General features: G+C 46.0%; 1 protein-coding gene across 19 annotated transcripts in view; it reads right to left on the bottom strand.

Annotated features, from left to right (window-relative positions):
• conu (Rho GTPase-activating protein conundrum) overlaps positions 1-27,010 on the bottom strand; it is a 307,155-nt gene that overhangs the window by 260,108 nt on the left and 20,037 nt on the right. For 3 of the 19 annotated variants that reach the window (XM_070999133.1, XM_065868591.2, XM_065868590.2), the window contains exon 3: positions 6,702-6,857. The exons of the other annotated variants lie outside the window; for them this stretch is intronic. The gene's annotated coding sequence lies outside the window, so the exon portion shown is untranslated. The remainder of the gene's footprint in view (positions 1-6,701; positions 6,858-27,010) is intronic. 19 annotated transcript variants of the gene reach the window in all.

Here is a 27,010-nt window from a genome sequence, read left to right as displayed (position 1 = left end):
CAGCCGGCCATTGACTCCTAAAATAGGGGAAATGGAGAAACACCTAGTTAATTCATCCAACATGGGGGGCTAGCGAAAGCTCTAGTCCGGTATAAAAGACCCCAGCCAAATGGAGAAGAGACAGAAATTGTTCTGATCTCTCCATGACGGTGGTCTAGAAGTGCAACTCCCATCAACACAGACCACGACTGGAAGAAGGCTGGTATCCAGAAGGATGTCTTGACGTTTCCCTAGAATCAAATTCACCCAGGAGGAAGTCCCGATAACCGGTCCTGCGATCGACCACAATCTGGAGGAAGTCAACCAGCAAAATTCCGAAGGACGAAAATAACTAGTGAACCAAGTGAATGGCCTAAAGACCCCAAGATGGGCGGCGAAACTTCCAAAGTGGCCGACAGCACCGCCAATGTGATTAATCACGTAGAGATCGTTGACCACAGGGACGATATTCAAGATGTCAACAGGACCCTGAAGCTCATAGCTGGACTACTACTGGTTATAGTGATCCTTAAAGTGGTCAAGATGTACAAGCGCTCTGTTCAGAGACGCCGCGACCAACATCACACCCTGGAGAAAGTGGTGACCCACATTGGAGCATAAGCCGAGCCGATACAGTGAAGTGAAACCACAAAAAGACAATAAAAACAGCAAAAAGACAATAGAATCAATACAAATAATAATAAATAAATTGCACTCCAATATTATAAACAAAAAAGTGAATCGCCAAAACAATCAAAAACAATTTGCGAGTACATGCATTTCTGAATGCAAGTGTAAACAGAATCCCCAATTACATACGCTGAACAAGAAATTGGAGCTGCACCGACCAGCCCAGCCCGAGCATTGGAACTGACGTGTGCCTCAGTGGAACTCTCATACACTGCATACATACATACATATCTATACAGCGATAGTGTTATTTTTTTTGTGTAACGTAATTTTTGTGTTTTGTTTTTGTAAGCCACCATCAAATCTTGCACGTATATATATGTATAAACCAATTCTAAAATCTCCCAAAGCCCAGGATCCGGAGCGTCGAGATCTCATCGCCCAGGATTAAAAAGAGGGTAAGTTTGTCGGAACACGGTTCCTTTTCTTATACATACATATATATATCCGTGCGCCATGATTACATCAGAAGCTTTAGCAAAAACAATAGACACTGATCCACAATTTAACGTAAGAATTTTATACTTGTTATCAAAAGCGACCCTACCAATAACAGTGAATGAATTGGAATACTTATATATTATATATTCTCCACTTGCCCACTTGCCCAATTGCAAGAGCCCTCTGAGCGACGTTTGCAGTCGTGAATAGTCAGCATTTTGCTGATGTGTGCACCTTCACAGGTGGTCAAATCGATACTCTCCGCTAATACAATAATTGTCAATTAATTTAATCCCCATATGAATTAACCAATATTATGTTATTCAACACCGGCACACGCCGACATAAATATTATTTAATAAATTTATAATGTGAAAAAGAATTGAAAACCATGGCGTGCTAGAACTATAACAAAGGGGGTGTGCTGACGCGAGGAGTGAAGTAGGTCAAGAACAATGACATAACTTTCGACGGACAACCTTGACAATAGGGGATCGTATTGCGCGGCCCGCGACGATCCATTGGCACACGAATGTGTGAAGGGGAGGGAATATGGCCAAAACACAGCCCGATCGTATTGCGATCAAGCGACAGCTAAGCTTGTTGGGCAGTGTGGACTGATGACTGACGAGCTTGATGACTATTATTATTTTTCCAGGCACTTTTAATATTTATTCTCGTTATGTTGGAGAGGAGAGAGGCTTACCAAGATCCCACGACCCGAATACGACGTAGCTTATGCCGGCAAATGGTGCCTGAACATCGGACGCCTCTCCCTCGGCCCAAGTCCTTGTCAGGACTCGGGCACTAATATGCCCACGTAACATAGTCTATTCTTGTTATATAGCCTGTATCAATGCTGCGATGATCGTCGATACAGCAAATCGAAATAATAATCACGAACTTTATGATGCTTATTGTCCTCACAATGATTAAAAAAAAAATACTAATATGTCATATTGTGGTGAAATAAAATCATATTTAATATTTTGGTGAGCGGGAGGGGGAGCGGGAGGAAGAGCGAGAGGGAGATGGAGAGCGGGAGGGGGGAGGAGGATTTAAGGGTGACAAGTGGGAGGACAATCGGGAAGGGAAAGTGGGTGGGGAGGGGGTAGTGGGCGCGATAGCAGAGCAGAGTATTCCACAACATTCCAGAACACTCCCGAACATTCCGGGGCAGCAGCAGCCGCTACGACTTCCGCTATCAATAAGCGCCTGCACAACAACACAAATTTTTATCCAGAACATGTATTAAAAAATGAAAATTGATCCAGAACATACAAATCCATCCTACTTACTAGTAAAATGCTTTAATGAAGCACGTATACTAATACATAGCCAGATAAAAAAATTAAATCAAGATCATTGGTCCCAAGTATCAAAACTATTGATCAGACTACGATCTAATTTAATATCAATTAAACTAAAGTTCAATTTAGATATATCAGTACCGACCATACAAAACACTTCTCTAATAGTTGAAACTGGTGATGAACCGGAATCAACAGAAAAAACTGACATTGACCAAATAGAGTCAGAAGAGATTGCAGAGACAAACCCTAAAATAGAAGAACAAGATTTAAATAATCTTACTATTCCAGCTGTTTTAATGTCAGATCTGGATAATTCTAAAGGTTCTGATGCTAGTTCAAGCATAATAGAGAATAAATTTAGCAACATTATCACAATGGGGCAATCTAATATTGATTTTATTAATGCAGCATCCAAGCCTTTACCAGTCTTCGATGGTAAAACTTATCGAGTTTTATTGATGCATTACAAATAACAGAATCAATAAAAGGCGAACACGAACAATTAGCAGTTTCTATAATAAAAACAAAGCTAAAGGGTGTCGCCAGAAATCTAATCAGAAATGAAACAGAAGTAACTGATGTCATTTCCGGATTAAAAAGCAACGTCAAATGCCAAACTGTAGAAGTAGTGTCAGCAAAACTGATGAACCTACAGCAACTCAATAAAACTGCTAGCCAGTACACACTAGAGGTTGAGCAGATGACAAAAGCTGTAGAAGGTGCATATATAAAAGACGGCTTACCCCTAGAGTTAGCTAGAAATTATTCCACTCAGCATGCAGTCAAAGCAATGACTAAAAATTGTACAATCGATAAGGTAAAGCTTATTATGCAAGCTGGTACCTTCAATACTATGAATGATGCCGTATCAAAATTTGCAAATAGTTGCACAGAAGCAACCGGACAGCCAAGCACTGCCCTATATTACAAAAATTATCCGCAGCGCGGCGGAAACCGCGGACGTGGAAATTATAGGTAACTTTCGTAGTCGTAATAATAATTACAACAACAATGGTACCCAATACAATAATGGACGAGGCCAATATAGAGGAAACTCAAGAGGCCGTGGCAACTCGAGTCGAGGCCACAACAATAATAATCCAAGTAATGTCCGAGTAACCAATAATACATCGGGAAACTCACAAAACCCTTTAGGTACTCAACTGTAGAAAATGCAAGGGTTCATACCTTTAATCTTAGTCAGAACATATTTGTATCATACAACCATGTGGCTACAGGAAAAGAACTTGTCTTTTTAGTAGACAAAGGTGCAGACATTTCAATAGTTAAAGAAAATTCTGATGTCTTTCATGACATAAAAGATAATTATATAATAGACATAAAAGGAATAATATTGAGATACAGAACACTAAGTAAAAAATCCAACACGATTTTCATATCGTAGATTTACAATTCACTATTCCTTGTGATGGCATATTAGGAATCAATTTTATAAAAAAATACAACTGTTCTAAATGACAAGCCATCTGAAGATTGGCTTATAATTACACCTAATAAATTAAAATTTATGTTCCAATAACATACAGTTCTGGCAACAACTCAATACTTTTGCCAGCAAGATCCCAAGTTATTAGAAAAATTCAACTAAATTCAAAAGAAGACAGTGTATTAATTCCAAATCAAGAAATTAAGCATGGTATTAACATAGCAAGTACTACAGCAACATCTAAAAACGCTTTCATAAGACTACTCAATACAACAAATAAAGATCAAGAAGTCAGTACAAATATTTTAGCATATGAATCACTTTCGAACTACGAAGCAGTCAAAACTAATCTAGAAAATAGAGAAAATCTGTGTTATCTCAACTTTCAAAAAACTTTCCTCCACAATTCAAATCACAGCTTTCAAGCTTATGCACCCAATATAATGACATATTCGGATTGGAAACCGAACCAACAAGCACAAATAATTTTTACAAATAAAAACTGATATTAAAAGATGATGAACCAGTGTATATAAAAAATTACAGAGGCCCACACAGTCAGGTGAAACAAGTCGGAAAATTGATCACCGACGGGATTGTTGAACCATCTGTATCTGAATATAATAGCCCATTATTACTTGTTCCTAAAAAACCATCTCCAGGTTCAGAACAAAAGAAATGCCGATTAGTGATTGACTATCGTCAAATTAATAAAAAATTATGGTCCGATAAATGATGATATTTTGGATCAACTAGGTCGGGCAAAATATTTTTCATGCCTTGACTTAGTTTCAGGATTTCATCAAATTGAACTTGAAAAAAGTTCAAAAGATATAACGTCATTTTCAAGCGATTACCTTTCGGATTAAAAATAGCGCCCAATTCATTTCAGAGAATAATGACTATAGCATTCTCTAGATTAGAACCTTAACAAGCATTCCTTTATAATATAAAGTTTATATGGATGACTTAATAATTATAGTTTATTCCGAAAAACATATTCTTAAAAACTTAGCAGACGTTTTTGAGAAATGTACGAAATACCATCTAAAATTACATCCAGAAAAATGATAATTTTTTATGCATGAGGGCACTTTTGTCGTTCATAAATGCACAGATATAGGAATACTTCCAGAAATGCTATTAAATATGAGCCAGCAAATGAAACGCGTGGTCGACCCAAATTATTGGACAAAGATCAGTGGATCGCCTAACAAGACAGGCAAGAATAGAGCCTTTCGCGTCTGCTGCATCTCTAAAAAAAACATGTGACTTAAATGTAAGTTTGGAAACTGTAAGAAGACGGCTTAGAGATAATAACCTCATTTCAAGAAGTCCAAGAAAAGTGCCCTTACTCACAAAAAAACATGCCGCCAAACGTTTAAAGTTCGCAAGGCAGCACTTGAATTGGCCTTTGGAAAAGTGGAGGAATATTTTGTGGTCGGATGAGTCAAAAATAGTTTTGTTTGGAGGCCGAGGCTCTCGGCAATTTGTTAGACGACCACCCTTAAGTGCTTTTTCTCCAAAGTATACGCTAAAAACGGTGAAGCATGGTGGTTCATCAATTATGATTTGGGCAAGTTTTTCATACTATGGAGTTGGGCCAATATATTGGGTCAAAACCATCATGGACCGTTACGTATACGTCAATATCTTAAACGACGTGATGCTCCCATATGCCTCCGAGGACATGCCTCTTATTTGGATGTTCCAGCAGGACAACGATCCAAAACATTCAAGCAAACATGCTAAGGAGTGGTTCGCAGCCAACCAAGTAAATGTCATGGAGTGGCCCGCACAGTCACCCGATCTCAATCCTATTTAGAATTTATGGTGTGACGTAAAAAGAGCAATCTCAGAATTAAAACCAAGCAATAACTTCCAACTTTGGGAAGCTGTACAAAGGACTTGGAGCTCTATTCCTGTAAAGAGATGCCAAAACTTGGTTGATTCCATGCATAAGCGCTGTGCAGCTGTTATAGCAAACAAAGGATATGCAACAAAATACTAAAATATAATATAAACATAGTACATAATTCAACCTATAAACGTTTTTTTTTGGCTGTGAAAATTTTGAAACGTTTCACTACTATTATTTTGACCGAACAATTTTTTGTAAAAATTCACATTTTTATTTTTTTTTTAAAAATTCTTTTGAATTATCCATAGTTGTTGTTTATTATTATTAGCTACTATTAGTTAAGTTTCAATGAAAATTAAAGAAAAAATTGTAAAAACATTTCAAGCGTTATTTTTTGGGGTTACTAAAAAGCCTCTGTGGGCACTACTATTATTTTGACCGCAGCTGTAGGTCAATTTAAAAATAATAAAAAAAGTCTTTGAACATGTTTCAATACATAATTTCAAACAAATGGGCAATAAGATATTGAATACATTAAGAGTAGCACTACTCAACCCGGTGACCCTTATAGAAAAAAAAGATGAAAGAGAAGCTATACTGTCTAAATTCCATGAGGATCCAATACAAGGAGGTCATACTGGCACTGCACAATAAGACTTCCATTGATAATAACTGATACACCTATAAATGCTTTCGACAGAGACACTTTTGGTCCACTACCAAAATCAGAAAATGGCAATGAATATGCAGTCACTCTAATATGTGACTTAACTAAATATTTAGTTGTCATACCAGTTCCAATTAAGAACGCAAACACTGTCGCTAAAGCAATTTTTGAATCTTTTGTTCTGAAGTATTGTCCAATGAAGACGTTCATTATATAACATCATTCATATAACATCTACGGCACACCACCACCAGACAGTCGGAATAAAAGAACGAAGTCATAAAACTTTCAATGAATACATACGCTTATATATATCGGTTGATAAAACTGGTTGGGACGTATGGCTTCAATATTTCGCTTTTTGTTTCAACACGACCCCCTCAATGGCACATAATTATTGTCCATATGAGCTGGTGAAACAAATAATTTACCAAACAATATAGAAACCATGTTTGTTTACTGAAAATAAATATAGATTAGAAGAAGCATACAAAGGAGCTAGAATAATGATAGAAGAAAATAAGAAAAATAATAAGATACTATATGATCAGAAAATAAACAATATATATGTATCAGTAGGTGATCAAATCCTCTTAAGAAATGAAACAGGTCATAAGTTAGATTAAAAATATACTGGTCCGTATAAAGTAACGGAAATAGGAGATAGAAATAACATTATAATAACGAATAATAAAAACAAAAAACAAACCGTTCATAAGGACAGATTAAAAATGTTTATTTAATAATTGTATTTAGTATGGCCATGCTTAGAAATACTTCTTCTTTACGTTCAAATATTATTCTTCATTCCAATTGGTGGGAAAATAATATGAAACAAATTATAGCTTGGGTGTTTTTTAACATATAAACCTCCTACGCTTGACATAACATTCTTTAATTAATTCTGAATTTTGTAATTAATTTTATCAAAATCGGACGACTATATCATATAGCTGCCATAGGAACGATCGGAAAATTGGTGGGAAAATAACATGAAAAAAATTATAGCTTCGGTGTTTTTTGACATATTATCTTATACTATTGGGAATATCATTTTTTGTATTTTTTAAATTTTATAATTATAACTACAACGGTATACAAACTTCACCTTTCCGAAGTTAACTTCCTGTCTTGTTTTAGAATGCAATACATTCGGGCGCGTGATAATGTTAGGCAGATCATCACATCTGCAAAGTGTGCATTTTATGGGTCCAAATTTCAAAATTTATCCATTCAAATAACTTAAAAATATTGGAATTGGTAAAAGCAAGCAGCTGGCCCAACACCAAGTGGACGTCAACGGTATGAACAGGAAGTTTGTGCAATTCGGTGTACCTGAAGCTACATGTAAAAATACCTGAGTGCCTTACCAGACTGTGATAATAGATTTACCTTTATGTGTGTTAGACAATGTGATGTTCTTAAATGTTTACGTAAGGTGAAGTCAAAAGCTGAAGGCCTGGATGGCATTAGCCCTAAATTTATGAAATTTTTGTTACCTTTAGTCCTTAGCCATATTACACACATTATGAGCACAGCAATTACCACATCCACTTTTCCCTCCGCATGGAAATTCGCAAAAATTGTCCCTATACCGAAAAGTCAAACCGAATTCAGACCCATATCCCTACTTCCTTTCTTGTCAAAAATTTTTGAAAATATACTGGCGGCACAGATACAACCCTTTATGAATATCATTTCCATGCTTAGTGAAAAGCAATCTGGTTTCAGAAAAAATAGGAGTTTTATTTGTGCTATTACTGATGTAGTTGAGGACATTCGATCAAAGGCTAGTTACAAGCACAGCAAGGCCTTCGACACCGTCAACCATAGTGTTCTATGCACCAAGCTAAGAAACCTCTTCAATTTTTCGGACTCTGTAGTCCTGCTCTTGAGGTCGTATCTAACAGATAGACAACAAGCAGTCGTGTCTGGGTTTCGGTGACTAGAGGTGACCCCAAGGTTCTGTATTAGGGCCCTTATTATTTTCCATCTATGTAAATGACTTTAATGTTCTGTCCCCTGGTGATGTCCATTTATACGCTGATGATGTGCAGTGATTATATTAGTATGTGTAATACCCTGCTTTTCAAAATTAATAACTGGGCCGATGAAAACAGACTATGTCTAAACTCAAAAAAAAGCAAGTGTATCGTTATTTACAAAAAACACTTCGACACTACGCAACTCCAGAATTTAATGATTGGCAATAGCCCAATCAAATATGAAGAATCTGCAGGCAATATGGGTATCGCCTTTAATAACACGTTAGCATGGAGCAATCATATTTCCAAAGCAGCTGGGCGAACATATGGGCTTCTGAGACAGCTTTCTACTTCTCAGTCGTTCTTGCCAACTCAGCTTTGTATGCTAGTGGCCAAAACAATTGTTTACGGTGTTGAGATTTTTGGGCATTGCGACACTCAGGATACGCAAAAGTGAACTGTTGCTTGTAATTCAACCGTCCGTTATGTATTTATTCTTCGTCGCACTGACCACACTTCCCACCTAGTTAATAGTATTCTTGACCTTAGCCTTTGTCAGTGGATTGGCTTAAAGACATTAATTTATTTGCAAAAGACAGTGTGCACTTTCAGTTCAATCTCAAAGAACCCAAACCTTTATTATCCCTAGTAATTAAACCTTATGCTCGAAATGGCAATTCTATGTTAATGCTATTCGCCTATGGAACAATCTACCTCATGCTCCTAAAACCATCAGAAGCGCGTCACAGTTTATCCCTAAAATATAAGTCTTTACTTGTAGCGTTAGGATAAAAATAAATTAATTTATGAATAAATGAATAAAATGTATAATCTAAACCAGCTAAACTTTTCTGTTCCAAACAGATTATCAAGAAATTACATTCCCCTAATTTTAAATCATTTTAGATCTAACTATGACTTGCATGAACCTTACAGAGTATTATGTTCTGACTATAATATGACTCTCTGCCTTTCTTAAAACGATTAATATTAAATTTTCTAGCGCAGATTTAGATCCTTCTTTTTTTCCTCGAACTATATCTTAATTTTTCTACGCGACAACAGGAAGAGGCGAAGGTACAAATTTAATTGATTTTTTTGGTTGCTCCAGATTTTTACGACCAATTGCCTTTGGAAAAACTGCACATTTGCGGTAGCGTGCACTATGGTTGGAACCGCAATTATTCCGGAGCCCTAGCGGGGTAAACAGGATATTGAGATTCATGATCACCACCACATTTAGCGCAGTTTGAAGGCAAGAAACAGTATGTTTTTGTGTGCCCAATATCGTGGCAATTGTAGCACGTTACAACTTCATCTGTGCGTTTAGGAGGTACTATAGTAATTGATACTGATATGCCAATGACTTAATGTCGTAGGCTTTAACATTATTTGGCGACGACTCTAGCTCAACAAAGAAGACATTGTTCTCACCAGGAGGGCTGTAAACATTGCGGACAACATGACCAGCGGCGTCTAAACAAGGCTTAATATCTTCAGTAATGTAGGCCTTTGACTACGATCCTGAAAGATCGATCACTTTCCAATATCAAGTATCCAAGTGTTAAACGGATTATTATCACTCAACAAGAGATTTTGAACTAGATTGTATCTATCACCATAGGAAGGAGATACCCTAACTGTAGCAGAACCAGTTATCTTTAATCTTATTTTGGTTGTGGCGGCCTTGAAGAGATCCATACGGGGGTCATACTTAGGTGCTTTAGTCAAACAATGGCAGTAACTCCACCTACGATTACTAGTCAAAGTGGGCTGGTGGGAGTTAGAAGTCTGTGGTGGATGAGACTGGGTGGTCCATACGATCATTAGGGAGAGGGTTGTGAGAGACCGAATGCTAAGATCCAAGTAGTTCCGAATTAACCTTGCGATGAAGATCACGAATCCGCCTAACAATGGGTCCGAACGTGGAATCAGTCGAAGCAACCGTAGTCAGCATCAAGCTCGCATCAAGTCGAAGGTGCATATCCGTTTGGGCCACGCGTGAGCCACTGCCAAAAGTCTCGATGAGATCGGGTATCCTTTATACTTATGTGCCAGAACTAAATTCATTGTGGTAAGGAAGAGAATATTTTTTTACTAGGCTTGGCGTGTATAAGATACTGATTTACCGGTAAGATACTCCTGGCAGCTTGAACTGTAGAGGACGAATCCGTAGGACTTTTGGAGCCCATGAGTTTTTGGGGTCTTAATTTGTAGTATAAAGTCCAATTATAAAGCAGATAAGTAAAAGCTCAAAAGTTGGACTTGAGATCCACTCAAGAAGCCAACTCTCAAACCCCAGGCTTTGAGCGAAAAGTCGTTTTGCGACCGTATTTAGCCGTCTTCCCCGCGCACCCGCTGGCAGTCGCAGGAAGAAAATTGAGGTTTCCGCGTAAAACTGGCTGGAAAAGTTGGAGTAGCCAAAGCCCCAAGGCACAATGTGCATTGCACATATCAAGAGTACCCACTGTACTGTGCACTTGTGTGTTTCGGACGACAAAAGTGCTAGCGTCGGCTTATTTTTCAAAGCTCGACGGCGCAGAATATAAGCAAGTTCAAGTCATGTACATTCTCTCTCGCGACCCCGCTTCCAGGAGCGGGAGCGTATTTACAAGGTGAGTTCCAAAGTAAACAGGCCTTTTTTAATCTAGCGCCCTCTAGTGGCGCCATCTGTATGTCAACTGGTGCGTTAGAATCTGCTATCGTTTATCGACTTCCAGTAAAAATTTCATGACATTTCACCTATTGGAAGTGAAGTTATTGCGTTTTAAGTGTCAGTATGTTTTTGTTATCGGTGCGAAAATGAGCTTCGAACAAAGAGCCAACATTAAATTTTGTTTTAAAATTGGTAAAACTTTTACCGAAACGTTTCAATTGATGAAACAAGTTAATGGCGATGATTGCCTATCCCGTAGCAGAGTGCACGAGTGGTTTCAACGTTTTCAAAGTGGTCGTGAGGACATTAATGACGATGAACATGTGGGCCAAACAAAATCCGTGATCACCAAAAATTCCATCGAAACTGTGCGTGAATTCATAAAAAATCAGCCGAAATCATCATTGAAATTCATGGAAATAGAATTGAACATCTCCAAAACATCGATTTATCGCATTTTGACCGAACATTTGGGCGTACAAAAGGTGTGTGCACGGTTTGTTCCGCACAAATTAACTGACGTCCAAAAATTGCTCAGAATTCAACATTCGAAGGACATCATTAAAGATGCAAAATAAGACCCGAACTTCCTTTAAAAGATTGTGACTGGTGACGAAACGTGGTGTTTTCAATATGATCCCGAAACGAAACGCCAGAGTGCTAAATGGAAGGCGCCGGACGAGCCGAAACCCAAAAAATCGCGCCTGGAGAAGTCAAAAGTGAAGACAATGTTGATTTGTTTTTATGATTCCAAGAGTATTGTCCACAAAGAATTTGTTCCACCCGGCCAAAACGTTAATGCGATATTCTGCCTTGGAGTTTTGAAGCGTTTGGTGCGCCGTATTCGACGTGTTCGGCCCGAATATCGCGAAGATGGAAGTTGGCGTTTGTTGCACGATAATGCGCCGTCTCATCGATCGACGCTTGTGTCCGACTATTTGACCAAAAATCACATTTTAACCATCAACCAGTCCCCGTATTCACCTGATATGGCACCGTGCGACTTCTACCTTTTAGGAAAAATGCATTTGCCGACGAAAGGAAAGCGTTATGCAGACGCAGAGGTCATTCAAAAGGCTTGCACCGGCATACTGGCGGCCATACCGGACAACGAGCTAAAACACTCGTTCGACATACTTTTGGACCGTGCAAAACGCTGTATTAAAGCAGAAGGAGACTATTTTGAATAAAATAAATTGATTTTGCCGAAAAAACTATTTGTTCTGTCATTTTTTTAAAAGCCCTGTTTACTTTGGAACTCACCTTGTATAATATATATATGTATAATGCGGCCGCTCCGCTGCCAGCGTTGTAAGCAGCCCTTAGCTTAGTTGACTTTAAGAAAGTTATTTTAAACATTCAAATAAAAATGCTTGAAACGACAACATTTACCATCTGAAATTGTTTCATTAAATATAAAAAGCTTTTAAAGGAACTTTGAATTTAACTTAATCTATTTAACTTATGACATGTGATAAAATTTAACGCCTTAGGACTCGACTACAACATTAACAACAACAACACAGCAAATTGGACAAGGATATAGAGAATGCTGCTTCTGCCGAGCAAAAGGACAAGCCAAGACAATCAAGAGTGACGGCGCGGCGAGGAGAGAGTTTGGAGACCAAGGACGGAGAACGAGAGAGTTTGGAGACCAAGGATGGAGAGCGAGAGAGTTTGGAGACCAAGGAGCGGATAATGAGAGAATGGAGACTTGGCGGGCAGGGCAAGAGTGCCGTGTGCAAAAGGGGATAACGGAACTTCACCGGACTTTGGACTCTTCCGTGAACTTTGGACCGGAAGAAGAAGTGCCACATCTCGGCAGTGGAGCGGCACACAGGCGTGCCACAAGCATCACGGGAATCAGCGGACGGCAGCAGTGGGCAGAGCATCGGTTGGAAGCGGTACGTGAAGGACAAGTGGGTCAACCCGGAGGCACGGACCTTGGACCCGGAGTGGAGAGATCCAGGGGGCCGTGCGCAAAAAGAAATTAACGGTTCCCGGAGGCCCTATATAAGGCCGCAGAGCGCTGGCAGCTGGATCAGTCGATCACGAGGAGTCAAACCTTCAAGATCAATTAAAGTACCAAGTGAACAGTCAGTCAAGCAAGTAATCTACGAGGGAGTCACAACCAAGCAAGTCGTCGGAAACAGCGCCGTGGGAAGCATACAAGGAGCAAGATCGCCACGTCGAGGCGTTCGGGATTGGGACATGGCTGAGTTCCGGAAGGCATCACACGGCTAAGTCAAGGCGTTTGTCGCGGCGGGTCTGTCAGAGACAAGCGAAAGAGGCCTACGACGAAGCTTGGGGAGGAAAGTTGTCTGAGACCCAGCGTACCTTGCCCGACCAAGCAGGACCTGGCGTGACGGACGAGCGGTGGATCGATTTCCGGTTTCAAAAGGCGTTCGCCTGGAGAGCCCTGCGATTACCGGCGAAGTTCCCGAACAGCAACCGCCCAACTTTCCGAGTGCCAGAACACCGAGCTACTGGTCAGGAGACAGCGCAGAGGACATCGGCAGCGACGCCAGCAGACATCTCCGGCAGCCACGTTATCATCGCCGCGCGGAGCTCATTGGGGAGCGTCGCGGACGTCAAGCATTAGGGTGAAGCGGGTGGAACGTTCGTCTGCGCTAGGCGTAAAGCAAAGTGAACTGCTAGGCAGCTTCTTGGCGGTAGCCTTGACTGTCAGCGCGTTCTGAGCAAGGGACAGGTAGAGCAAAGCTTGTTCACCCTAGACTGACAACGGTGACGCTTCCCTAAGCCCACAAGGCCGAATTCTCTGCGAGCCTAAGGCGCGACAAGCGACCCCGAGGCAGCGCGTCGGCAAGCGAGCAGAGGCGGCTACTACGAGCGTCCCGAGACACAGGAGCCAGCGGACGTCGAGTCAACACGTCGACAAGCCAGGAGGAGGAGCACTAGCAGCCGTCGAAGCCAGAGCAAGGAGATACCGAAGCCAGCCAAGCCACACACCCGCTGTACTAAAACCACGAGAATAAATCCCACCGTTACCATTTGAACCCTTTGTTTTCTCACTGATCTACGGGCAATCACGTCATATAAATTTGGTGGGACGAACGCACAATCTTCTGAGCTAGCCGCACGAATCTCGTAGCGAGCAGACACACAAAATCAGTTCGTTACATCTGGCGCCCAAAGTGATTGTCCCAACAGTGAGAACAGCACAACAAAAATGGGAAAGAGGTGGATTTACCGCCTCAAGAAGGAGGACTTCACCCATGTCGCACAGAGGCCTAATGTCGCCCTGGAGGGCAGGCTAGAAGACATGAGGAAGGCACTGTCGGAGTACTATTCAGAAGCAGAGAACGACCCACAACTTGTCGACATATGGGCCGAGCTGGAAGCAACATACCACGACAGAGCCGCCCCAAGCATTACGTTAACAAACGCTGAAGGGGAAAACCTGGTGGCAAGCCTGAGCTTTGACAACATGCAAAAAGCGGCCCACAGGAGAGAGTCAAGCCAGGATAAGAAAACAACAGCGCTGACCCCGAGACCAAGCCAGTCGGACTATGCAAAGGTCGCTAAACAGGTCCGCGAATGGTCTTTCAGGTTCGACGGGGCGGAAAAACCATTTGAGTTCCTGGAGCAAGTAGAATGGTCCGCCAACACGTACGGCTTGGACCTTGATATGATCCCTCGAGCGATGCCGGAGTTGCTTAAAGGAAGGGCGTTGAAATGGTTCATCGCCAACAACAAGCTATGGAGAACCTGGGCAGAGTTCATAGAAAGCTTCCACACCTATTTTCTGCCAAGAGATTTCTTCACCAGGCTAGCGGACCAGGTCCGGCAACGGAAGCAAGGCTTCAGCGAGTCGTTCAAGGACTACATGATCGACATGCAGACGATGGTGAGACCACTTAACTACTCTACGAAAGAAACGTTAAGGGTCATTAAAGAGAACTGCACCCCAAGCCAACGGATTTTCTTAGGGGCATACAAAGTGTCGGACCTGGATACGCTAATGATCCTAGCCGATGAGTACGAAGAACTTGAAAAGGAACGGGAAGTTTTCGGACAGGAGAAAAAGTTATCAAAGACCAAGTCGGCGTCACCAACAGATAACCAGGGCACACGAGGAAATGACCAATGGTCACCACCACACCAAGCCAGACGACAGCAGGCAACAGACGCACCACGCGGAGGCCAATGGACACCACCCCCACAGCAACAGAAACAGCCAAACAATACCTTGTGGAGGCTGCCCAGCAACATACAGAGGCCGCCCATATCACAGACCCGCAGGAGGCCTGTCGAATCCAGCGGCTGTTATTTTGCTGGATATGCGGCAAGGTGGGTGTCAGGAGCGCCGATTGCTGCCGATCTCAGCCGCAGATGCCACCTCTCCAAACTAACGGGCAAGCTAATCGAAGAGAAGCAGCAGTTGTCCGCTGCTGTGATGATTGGTGGGAACAGCTACAAAGCCACAATCGACACCGGAGCAACATCAAGCTTCGTTAGCGAAGAATTGGCGGACAATATTGCTGCTCAAGGAAGGATTACAAGTAATTGGCCCCGAGATGTCACCTCACGCATTCGCTTACCAGGATGACATAATAGTGATCGGTCGTACGCTGGAAGAACGCAAAAGAAACCTGAGAGATGTGTTTCGGCGTCTAAAGGAGGCAAACCTGAGGCTGAATCCACAAAAATGCCAATTCTTTAAGAAGGAACTGCTGTACCTGGGACATCGAGTGACAAGCGAGGGAATAGGAACAGATCCAGAAAAACTAGCCGCCATCGCCGAACTGGAACCGCCATCGACCGTCAAAGAACTCCGGCAATACCTAGGAGTAGCGTCGTGGTACCGCCGATTTGTACCAGATTTTTCCAGAATCGTCAAACCCCTGAATGACCTTCTGCGCAAAGGCAGTAAGTGGGAGTGGACACCAGAGCACCAGATGGCGTTTGAGGAAGTAAAGGCAAGACTCGTGGCAGATCCGGTGCTAGCATGGCCGGACTTCAGTAGAACTTTCATCTTGCAAACAGACGCCAGCGACTACGGCATCGGAGCAATACTGACCCAGGACACCGAAAAGGGCGAAAGTGTAATCTCCTATTCGAGCCGAACACTGAACGGCGCGGAGAAGAACTATTCAACAACAGAGAAGGAGTGCTTGGCGATCGTCTGGGCGATCCGGAAGCTCAGGCCATATCTGGAAGGTTACCACTTTAAGGTAGTAACCGGCCACATGGCCCTGAAGTGGCTCAACAGCATCGAAAGCCCTTCAGCAAGGATCGCCAGATGGGCCCTGGAGCTACAACAGTACGACTTTGAGATAGCGTACAGAAAGGGTCAGCTAGACGTGGTGGCCGACGCATTATCAAGACAACCACTACCAGAGACGCTACGAGGATTAAAAGAGGTATCGGCAACAATAGCTTTAGGAGGCTGCAGCTGAATCAAGGACATGGGCGAAAAGATAAGGAGCCAACCCCAGAAGTACCCGGTCTATGTTATGGATGGTGAGACACTGTACAGAAACATACCTCACCGAGCAGGCAGTGAAGGAGCCAACCCCAGAAGTACCCGGTCTATGTTATGGATGGTGAGACACTGTACAGAAACATACCTCACCGAGCAGGCAGTGAAGATGTGCGTCCCAAAGTCGCTACGGGAAACAGTGTTGAGGCAAAACCACGACGCACCGTCTGCGGGACACGTAGGAAGCCGGAGGACACGTAGGAAGCACGGTTGGCAGCCCGATACTACTGGCCAGGCATGCATAGAGACGCCCGAGCCCACGTAAGAAAATGCGAGATTTGCATGCGGTTTAAGCCCAATAAGATGCAGGCGTCCGGGAAGATGTTGACCCAAGTGACGGAAGAACCATGAGCCACGGTATGTGCAGACTTCGTTGGACCCCTACCAAGATCTAAGCACGGGAACCAAATGCTGCTGGTCATGATAGACAGATTTTCGAAATGGACGGAACTGGTGCCCCTGCGCAGTGCGACAGCAGAGTCGCTCAAGAACAGGATTAGGCGTCAGGCCAAAGCGAGAGTCATCCATACGCCACACGGAAAGGACAATCAGGATAGCACAAGGACATGGATAAGGATTTCACGTTGATCCAGACTGCGAGGCCACAGGATTATGCGTAAGGCCTAAGCGAGAGTCATCCACACGAGACGCAGAAAGGTCAACCATAAGGATAGGTCACAAGGACATGGATAAGGATTTCACATTGATCCAGACTGCGAGGCCACAGGATTATGCGTCAGGCCTAAGCGAGAGTCATCCACACGCCACGCAGAAAGGACAGTTACAAGGATAGGTCACAAGGACTTGGATAAGGATGGATGGTGATCCCAACCGCAAGGCAACAGGATTCAGCGTCGGGCAGTTGCCAAGGATACGGGTAACGTGTAGGGATCCAACCGCAAGGCAACAGGTTTCAGCGTCGGGCGCGAGCCAGAGTTAACCGATTACGCCACGTAGAAGAGAGTATGCGCGGAGGGAGACAAGCAACACAAGACGCGCCGTCCAGACATACACCGCAGCATCCGGAGATTCTACACGGAATGCGCCGGACGAGCTCGTCTAGTTGTTACCCGAGGAAAAGGGGAGGATGGTGCAGAATCAGATCTACACCGTAGCCAGCTGGTCACAAAAGACAAACACGGACCACACCAACAGTTAACTAAAAAAAAAAAGAATGGGTTCATGGCAATAGCAGTAGTAATACAGATCAGAAATACAAAAAAAAGGGCCGAAGAAACCAACACGCCATATCTGCCTTAAAACATTTTGCAGTAATTCCGGCCTCAAACGGCATATGCTTACCCATTATCGGGAGACGAATCCGATGAAATGTCTAGACATTAATTACTTGCGGCAGCAGAAGAGACGCATTCATGGTAACCGGCGAGCGGACGAAGAAACCAACATGCCATATCTGCCTTAAAACCTTTTGCAGGAACTCCGGCCTCAAACGGCATATGCTTACCCATAATCGAGAGACGACTCCGATGAAATGTTCTAGACATGAATTACTTGCGACGACACAAGAGGCGCATTCATGGTAACCGACGAGCGGACGAAGAAACCATATCTGCCTTAAAACATTTTGCAGTAATTCCGGCCTCAAACGGCATTTGCTTACTCATAATCGGAAGACGAATCTGATGAAATATTCTAGACATGAATTACTTGCGGCAGCAGAAGAGGCGCATTCATGGTAACCGAAGAGCGAAGAGAAAAAAATGCCAAAAGTGCAACTCACTACGGGCAGAAAAGCACTGCTGCAAACGATGGCCAAACGCTATTCAAAGCCGCTGGGGCCATTGTACTACGGGTTAAGCACAACGAATAGCATAAAGGAGCTGAGAAAATAAAAAGGTAAGGACAGATCAACCAAAAGCTGTGCGGGCAGATGGAAAGTTGCAAAATCACCATGAGCCAGGGAAGGGGGCGCCTCGATAGGCGATCGATTGGCACTGGACGATAGTGCGATCGATGGGCACTCGAAAATGGAAATATCCGCAAAAGGTGGCAACGCCGCACCGTCGGTATCGATAGTCGCAGAAACATCGATCACGCACGGATGGTGTCACCAGGCGGAGGAACCGTGGAAAGGAGTGGGACGCAGCAATGAGCAGTGAGCTGGGGATCGAAAGCTCATGAGTATCGATGTCCTAGTGGAAACATGGGAAATATCGGTGCGGGAGATTTCAAGTTGCTACGAGGAGGATGACCAGCGCTGTAGAAACTTAATGGAGTTAAGAGCGTCGAGGGAGCATCGGGGGAGCAACGAGGGAGCGCCGCGGGGAGCATCACAAGGACACGAAGGATATGATATGCAAGGAAACGCCGGAGAGTAGGAACAAGTTTTAAATGTTTCCCGAAGTAAGGGGGAATGTGAGGAGTTGGATAACTCCCCACAAATATAAGCAGTAGCAGCAGCAGATGGCAGGCTGCATACCAGATACGCGGGGAATTCGCGTAGTGACGGCGCGGCGAGGAGAGAGTTTGGAGACGAAGGACGGAGATCGAGAGAGTTTGGAGACCAAGGAGCGGATAATGAGAGAATGGAGACTTGGCGGGCAGGGCAAGAGTGCCGTGTGCAAAAGGGGATAACGGAACTCCACCGGACTTTGGACTCTCCCGTGAACTTTGGACCGGGAGAAGAAGTGCCACATCTCGGCAGTGGAGCGGCTCACAGGCGTGCCACAAGCATCACGGGAATCAGCGGGACGGCAGCAGTGGGCAGAGCATCGGTTGGAAGCGGTACGTGAAGGACAAGTGGGTCAACCCGGAGGCACGGACCTTGGACCCGGAGTGGAGAGATCCAGGGGGCCGTGCGCAAAAAGAAATTAACGGTTCCCGGAGGCCCTATATAAGGCCGCAGAGCGCTGGCAGCTGGATCAGTCGATCACGAGGAGTCAAACCTTCAAGATCAATTAAAGTACCAAGTGAACAGTCAGTCAAGCAAGTAATCTACGAGGGAGTCACAACCAAGCAAGTCGTCGGAAACAGCGCCGTGGGAAGCATACAAGGAGCAAGATCGCCACGTCGAGACGTTCGGGATTGGGACATGGCTGAGTTCCGGAAGGCATCACACGGCTAAGTCAAGGCGTTTGTCGCGGCGGGTCTGTCAGAGACAAGCAAAAGAGGCCTACGACGAAGCTTGGGGAGGAAAGTTGTCTGAGACCCAGCGTACCTTGCCCGACCAAGCAGGACCTGGCGTGACGGACGAGCGGTGGATCGATTTCCGGTTTCAAAAGGCGTTCGCCTGGAGAGCCCTGCGATTACCGGCGAAGTTCCCGAACAGCAACCGCCCAACTCCCCGAGTGCCAGAACACCGAGCTACTGGTCAGGAGACAGCGCAGAGGACATCGGCAGCGACGCCAGCAGACATCTCCGGCAGCCACGTTATCATCGCCGCGCGGAGCTCATTGGGGAGCGTCGCGGACGTCAAGCATTAGGGTGAAGCGGGTGGAACGTTCGTCTGCGCTAGGCGTAAAGCAAAGTGAACTGCTAGGCAGCTTCCTGGCGGTAGCCTTGACTGTCAGCGCGTTCTGAGCAAGGGACAGGTATTGCCTCGAAAGCCGTTGGCCTGGAGAGCAAAGCTTGTTCACCCTAGACTGACAACGGTGACGCTTCCCTAAGCCCACAAGGCCGAATTCTCTGCGAGCCTAAGGCGCGACAAGCGACCCCGAGGCAGCGCGTCGGCAAGCGAGCAGAGGCGGCTACTACGAGCGTCCCGAGACACAGGAGCCAGCGGACGTCGAGTCAACACGTCGACAAGCCAGGAGGAGGAGCACTAGCAGCCGTCGAAGCCAGAGCAAGGAGATACCGAAGCCAGCCCAGCCACACACCCGCTGTACTAAAACCACGAGAATAAATCCCACCGTTACCATTTGAACCCTTTGTTTTCTCACTGATCTACGGGCAATCACGTCATATAAATTTGGTGGGACGAACGCACAATCTTCTGAGCTAGCCGCACGAATCTCGTAGCGAGCAGACACACAAAATCAGTTCGTTACATCTGGCGCCCAAAGTGATTGTCCCAACAGTGAGAACAGCACAACAAAAATGGGAAAGAGGTGGATTTACCGCCTCAAGAAGGAGGACTTCACCCATGTCGCACAGAGGCCTAATGTCGCCCTGGAGGGCAGGCTAGAAGACATGAGGAAGGCACTGTCGGAGTACTATTCAGAAGCAGAGAACGACCCACAACTTGTCGACATATGGGCCGAGCTGGAAGCAACATACCACGACAGAGCCGCCCCAAGCATTACGTTAACAAACGCTGAAGGGGAAAACCTGGTGGCAAGCCTGAGCTTTGACAACATGCAAAAAGCGGCCCACAGGAGAGAGTCAAGCCAGGATAAGAAAACAACAGCGCTGACCCCGAGACCAAGCCAGTCGGACTATGCAAAGGTCGCTAAACAGGTCCGCGAATGGTCTTTCAGGTTCGACGGGGCGGAAAAACCATTTGAGTTCCTGGAGCAAGTAGAATGGTCCGCCAACACGTACGGCTTGGACCTTGATATGATCCCTCGAGCGATGCCGGAGTTGCTTAAAGGAAGGGCGTTGAAATGGTTCATCGCCATCAACAAGCTATGGAGAACCTGGGCAGAGTTCATAGAAAGCTTCCACACCTATTTTCTGCCAAGAGATTTCTTCACCAGGCTAGCGGACCAGGTCCGGCAACGGAAGCAAGGCTTCAGCGAGTCGTTCAAGGACTACATGATCGACATGCAGACGATGGTGAGACCACTTAACTACTCTACGAAAGAAACGTTAAGGGTCATTAAAGAGAACTGCACCCCAAGCCAACGGATTTTCTTAGGGGCATACAAAGTGTCGGACCTGGATACGCTAATGATCCTAGCCGATGAGTACGAAGAACTTGAAAAGGAACGGGAAGTTTTCGCACAGGAGAAAAAGTTATCAAAGACCAAGTCGGCGTCACCAACAGATAACCAGGGCACACGAGGAAATGACCAATGGTCACCACCACACCAAGCCAGACGACAGCAGGCAACAGACGCACCACGCGGAGGCCAATGGACACCACCCCCACAGCAACAGAAACAGCCAAACAATACCTTGTGGAGGCTGCCCAGCAACATACAGAGGCCGCCCATATCACAGACCCGCAGGAGGCCTGTCGAATCCAGCGGCTGTTATTTTGCTGGATATGCGGCAAGGTGGGTGTCAGGAGCGCCGATTGCTGCCGATCTCAGCCGCAGATGCCACCTCTCCAAACTAACGGGCAAGCTAATCGAAGAGAAGCAGCAGTTGTCCGCTGCTGTGATGATTGGTGGGAACAGCTACAAAGCCACAATCGACACCGGAGCAACATCAAGCTTCGTTAGCGAAGAATTGGCGGACAATATTGCTGCTCAAGGAAGGATTACAAGTAATTGGCCCCGAGATGTCACCTCACGCATTCGCTTACCAGGATGACATAATAGTGCTCGGTCGTACGCTGGAAGAACGCAAAAGAAACCTGAGAGATGTGTTTCGGCGTCTAAAGGAGGCAAACCTGAGGCTGAATCCACAAAAATGCCAATTCTTTAAGAAGGAACTGCTGTACCTGGGACATCGAGTGACAAGCGAGGGAATAGGAACAGATCCAGAAAAACTAGCCGCCATCGCCGAACTGGAACCGCCATCGACCGTCAAAGAACTCCGGCAATACCTAGGAGTAGCGTCGTGGTACCGCCGATTTGTACCAGATTTTTCCAGAATCGTCAAACCCCTGAATGACCTTCTGCGCAAAGGCAGTAAGTGGGAGTGGACACCAGAGCACCAGATGGCGTTTGAGGAAGTAAAGGCAAGACTCGTGGCAGATCCGGTGCTAGCAAGGCCGGACTTCAGTAGAACTTTCATCCTGCAAACAGACGCCAGCGACTACGGCATCGGAGCAATACTGACCCAGGACACCGAAAAGGGCGAAAGTGTAATCTCCTATTTGAGCCGAACACTGAACGGCGCGGAGAAGAACTATTCAACAACAGAGAAGGAGTGCTTGGCGATCGTCTGGGCGATCCGGAAGCTCAGGCCATATCTGGAAGGTTACCACTTTAAGGTAGTAACCGGCCACATGGCCCTGAAGTGGCTCAACAGCATCGAAAGCCCTTCAGCAAGGATCGCCAGATGGGCCCTGGAGCTACAACAGTACGACTTTGAGATAGCGTACAGAAAGGGTCAGCTAGACGTGGTGGCCGACGCATTATCAAGACAACCACTACCAGAGACGCTACGAGGATTAAAAGAGGTATCGGCAACAATAGCTTTAGGAGGCTGCAGCTGAATCAAGGACATGGGCGAAAAGATAAGGAGCCAACCCCAGAAGTACCCGGTCTATGTTATGGATGGTGAGACACTGTACAGAAACATACCTCACCGAGCAGGCAGTGAAGGAGCCAACCCCAGAAGTACCCGGTCTATGTTATGGATGGTGAGACACTGTACAGAAACATACCTCACCGAGCAGGCAGTGAAGATGTGCGTCCCAAAGTCGCTACGGGAAACAGTGTTGAGGCAAAACCACGACGCACCGTCTGCGGGACACGTAGGAAGCCGGAGGACAATTGCACGGTTGGCAGCCCGATACTACTGGCCAGGCATGCATAGAGACGCCCGAGCCCACGTAAGAAAATGCGAGATTTGCATGCGGTTTAAGCCCAATAAGATGCAGGCGTCCGGGAAGATGTTGACCCAAGTGACGGAAGAACCATGAGCCACGGTATGTGCAGACTTCGTTGGACCCCTACCAAGATCTAAGCACGGGAACCAAATGCTGCTGGTCATGATAGACAGATTTTCGAAATGGACGGAACTGGTGCCCCTGCGCAGTGCGACAGCAGAGTCGCTCAAGAACAGGATTAGGCGTCAGGCCAAAGCGAGAGTCATCCATACGCCACACGGAAAGGACAATCAGGATAGCACAAGGACATGGATGAGGATTTCACGTTGATCCAGACTGCGAGGCCACAGGACTATGCGTAAGGCCTAAGCGAGAGTCATCCACACGAGACGCAGAAAGGTCAACCATAAGGATAGGTCACAAGGACATGGATAAGGATTTCACATTGATCCAGACTGCGAGGCCACAGGATTATGCGTCAGGCCTAAGCGAGAGTCATCCACACGCCACGCAGAAAGGACAGTTACAAGGATAGGTCACAAGGACTTGGATAAGGATGGATGGTGATCCCAACCGCAAGGCAACAGGATTCAGCGTCGGGCAGTTGCCAAGGATACGGGTAACGTGTAGGGATCCAACCGCAAGGCAACAGGTTTCAGCGTCGGGCGCGAGCCAGAGTTAACCGATTACGCCACGTAGAAGAGAGTATGCGCGGAGGGAGACAAGCAACACAAGACGCGCCGTCCAGACATACACCGCAGCATCCGGAGATTCTACACGGAATGCGCCGGACGAGCTCGTCTAGTTGTTACCCGAGGAAAAGGGGAGGATGGTGCAGAATCAGATCTACACCGTAGCCAGCTGGTCACAAAAGACAAACACGGACCACACCAACAGTTAACTAAAAAAAAAAAAAATGGGTTCATGGCAATAGCAGTAGTAATACAGATCAGAAATACAAAAAAAAGGGCCGAAGAAACCAACACGCCATATCTGCCTTAAAACATTTTGCAGTAATTCCGGCCTCAAACGGCATATGCTTACCCATTATCGGGAGACGAATCCGATGAAATGTCTAGACATTAATTACTTGCGGCAGCAGAAGAGACGCATTCATGGTAACCGGCGAGCGGACGAAGAAACCAACATGCCATATCTGCCTTAAAACCTTTTGCAGGAACTCCGGCCTCAAACGGCATATGCTTACCCATAATCGAGAGACGACTCCGATGAAATGTTCTAGACATGAATTACTTGCGACGACACAAGAGGCGCATTCATGGTAACCGACGAGCGGACGAAGAAACCATATCTGCCTTAAAACATTTTGCAGTAATTCCGGCCTCAAACGGCATTTGCTTACTCATAATCGGAAGACGAATCTGATGAAATATTCTAGACATGAATTACTTGCGGCAGCAGAAGAGGCGCATTCATGGTAACCGAAGAGCGAAGAGAAAAAAATGCCAAAAGTGCAACTCACTACGGGCAGAAAAGCACTGCTGCAAACGATGGCCAAACGCTATTCAAAGCCGCTGGGGCCATTGTACTACGGGTTAAGCACAACGAATAGCATAAAGGAGCTGAGAAAATAAAAAGGTAAGGACAGATCAACCAGAAGCTGTGCGGGCAGATGGAAAGTTGCAAAATCACCATGAGCCAGGGAAGGGGGCGCCTCGATAGGCGATCGATTGGCACTGGACGATAGTGCGATCGATGGGCACTCGAAAATGGAAATATCCGCAAAAGGTGGCAACGCCGCACCGTCGGTATCGATAGTCGCAGAAACATCGATCACGCACGGATGGTGTCACCAGGCGGAGGAACCGTGGAAAGGAGTGGGACGCAGCAATGAGCAGTGAGCTGGGGATCGAAAGCTCATGAGTATCGATGTCCTAGTGGAAACATGGGAAATATCGGTGCGGGAGATTTCAAGTTGCTACGAGGAGGATGACCAGCGCTGTAGAAACTTAATGGAGTTAAGAGCGTCGAGGGAGCATCGGGGGAGCAACGAGGGAGCGCCGCGGGGAGCATCACAAGGACACGAAGGATATGATATGCAAGGAAACGCCGGAGAGTAGGAACAAGTTTTAAATGTTTCCCGAAGTAAGGGGGAATGTGAGGAGTTGGATAACTCCCCACAAATATAAGCAGTAGCAGCAGCAGATGGCAGGCTGCATACCAGATACGCGGGGAATTCGCGTAGTGACGGCGCGGCGAGGAGAGAGTTTGGAGACGAAGGACGGAGATCGAGAGAGTTTGGAGACCAAGGAGCGGATAATGAGAGAATGGAGACTTGGCGGGCAGGGCAAGAGTGCCGTGTGCAAAAGGGGATAACGGAACTCCACCGGACTTTGGACTCTCCCGTGAACTTTGGACCGGGAGAAGAAGTGCCACATCTCGGCAGTGGAGCGGCTCACAGGCGTGCCACAAGCATCACGGGAATCAGCGGGACGGCAGCAGTGGGCAGAGCATCGGTTGGAAGCGGTACGTGAAGGACAAGTGGGTCAACCCGGAGGCACGGACCTTGGACCCGGAGTGGAGAGATCCAGGGGGCCGTGCGCAAAAAGAAATTAACGGTTCCCGGAGGCCCTATATAAGGCCGCAGAGCGCTGGCAGATGGATCAGTCGATCACGAGGAGTCAAACCTTCAAGATCAATTAAAGTACCAAGTGAACAGTCAGTCAAGCAAGTAATCTACGAGGGATTCACAACCAAGCTAGTCGTCGGAAACAGCGCCGTGGGAAGCATACAAGGAGCAAGATCGCCACGTCGAGACGTTCGGGATTGGGACATGGCTGAGTTCCGGAAGGCATCACACGGCTAAGTCAAGGCGTTTGTCGCGGCGGGTCTGTCAGAGACAAGCGAAAGAGGCCTACGACGAAGCTTGGGGAGGAAAGTTGTCCGAGACCCAGCGTACTTTGCCCGACCATGCAGGACCTGGCGTGACGGACGAGCGGTGGATCGATTTCCGGTTTCAAGAGGCGTTCGCCTGGAGAGCCCTGCGATTACCGGCGAAGTTCCCGAACAGCAACCGCCCAACTCCCCGAGTGCCAGAACACCGAGCTACTGATCAGGAGACAGCGCAGAGGACATTGGCAGCGACGCCAGCAGACATCTCCGGCAGCCACGTTACCATCGCCGCGCGGAGCTCATTGGGGAGCGCAGGAGCGTCGCGGACGTCAAGCATTAGGGTGAAGCGGGTGGAACGTTCGTCTGCGCTAGGCGTAAAGCAAAGTGAACTGCTAGGCAGCTTCCTGGCGGTAGCCTTGACTGTCAGCGCGATCTGAGCAAGAACCTAACGGGACCGTCCGGGACAGCTATTGCCTCGAAAGGCGTTGGCCTGGAGACCAAAGCTTGTTCACCCTAGTCTGAGAACGGTGACGCTTCCCTAAGCCCACAAGGCCGAATTTTCTGCGAGCCTAAGGCGCGACATGCGACCCCGAGGCAGCGCGCCGGGAAGCGAGCAGAGGCGGCCACTACGAGCGTCCCGAGACACAGGAGCCAGCGGACGTCGAGTCAACACGTCGACAAGCGAGGGAGAGGAGCACTAGCAGCCGGCGAAGCCAGAGCAAGGAGATACCGAATCCAGCCCAGCCACACACCCGCTGTACTAATACCACGAGAATAAATCCCACTCTTACCATTTGAACCCTTGATCTACGGGGCAGTCACGTCATATAAATTTGGTGGGACGAACACACAATCTTCTGAGCTAGCCGCACGAATCTCGTAGCGAGCAGACAACAAAATCAGTTCGTTACAAACTAATGCTACAGATACGATCTATATATCGCTGCTTAAATTTTCGAAATACAATTTATTTAATGTTATAGCAAAAAGTAT

Source organism: Drosophila suzukii, unplaced genomic scaffold (assembly GCF_043229965.1).
Source record: "Drosophila suzukii unplaced genomic scaffold, CBGP_Dsuzu_IsoJpt1.0 scf_4, whole genome shotgun sequence".
Classification (NCBI taxonomy): domain Eukaryota; kingdom Metazoa; phylum Arthropoda; class Insecta; order Diptera; family Drosophilidae; genus Drosophila; species Drosophila suzukii.
Note: the sequence above shows the minus strand (reverse complement) of the source record. Positions and strands in the feature narration are given on the sequence as shown.